The following is a 947-nucleotide window of genomic DNA, read 5'->3' on the forward strand; positions in this document are numbered from 1 at the left end:
TTGCATCAGGTGGCCAAAGTATTGGAGTTTCAGCTTCAGCCTCAGCCCTTCCAATTCAGGACTGATTTTCTCTAGGATGGACTGATTGGATCTCCTTGCAGTCCAAGGGACTCTTAAGAGTCTTCTCCAACACCACAGTTCAAAAGCATCAATTCTTCAGCGCTCAGCTTTCTTTACAGTCCAACTCAAATCCATACATGACTATGGTATGTTTCAATGCTATTCTCTCACTTGGTCACACACTTTCCTTCCTACCCACCCCTGTGTGTCCATAAGTCTTTTCTTTATGTCTGCATCTCCATTGCTCCCCTACAAATGAGTTCATCAGTACTATTTTTCTAGATTCCATATATATGTGTTAATATACAATATTTGTTTTTCTGACTTACCTCACTCTCTGTAACAGGCTCTGTGTTCATCCAACTCATGAGAACTGACTCAAATGCATTCCTTTTTAAGACTGAGTAGTAGTCCATTGAATATGTGTAGCAGAACTTCTTTATCTATTCATCTGTCGATGAACATTTAGGTTGCTTCCACGTCCTGACCATTGTAAACAGTGCTGCAATGGACATTGGGGATATGTGTGTCTTTTTCAATTATGGTTTCTTCAGGGTATATGCCCACATGTACTAAAATTGAAATGATACAGAGAAGATTAGCATGGCCCCTGCACAGGGATCTAACTTCTCATACACATGGTGTGGTCTTGCTAATGCAGAAACAATCAGATGCAGATCCATTGTGGCTGCCCACTTGAACATGAGGATATCGGCACAGTCCTCTAAAACTGTTGTGATACCCCAATGCTGCTTGCTGAACTGAGCTCAGAAAACTCAAAGCGAATGTCTCTGAGGTGGGGCCTGTTGCTCTTGGGGGGAACACCATGGCTAACATGCAGTGAGGATCAGATCTGACAAGTGTATAAGGGGCACTGTGCCTTGACT

The 947-nt window shown here is 42.7% G+C and overlaps 1 non-coding gene across 1 annotated transcript; it reads left to right on the forward strand.

The window, feature by feature from the left end:
• Positions 1-611: 611 nt before the first annotated feature.
• Positions 612-715, forward strand: LOC129638263 (U6 spliceosomal RNA). The gene has a single exon (XR_008707770.1). It is a non-coding gene; the product is annotated as a U6 spliceosomal RNA (small nuclear RNA).
• Positions 716-947: the final 232 nt, after the last annotated feature.

Source organism: Bubalus kerabau, chromosome 23 (genome assembly GCF_029407905.1).
Source record: "Bubalus kerabau isolate K-KA32 ecotype Philippines breed swamp buffalo chromosome 23, PCC_UOA_SB_1v2, whole genome shotgun sequence".
Classification (NCBI taxonomy): domain Eukaryota; kingdom Metazoa; phylum Chordata; class Mammalia; order Artiodactyla; family Bovidae; genus Bubalus; species Bubalus kerabau.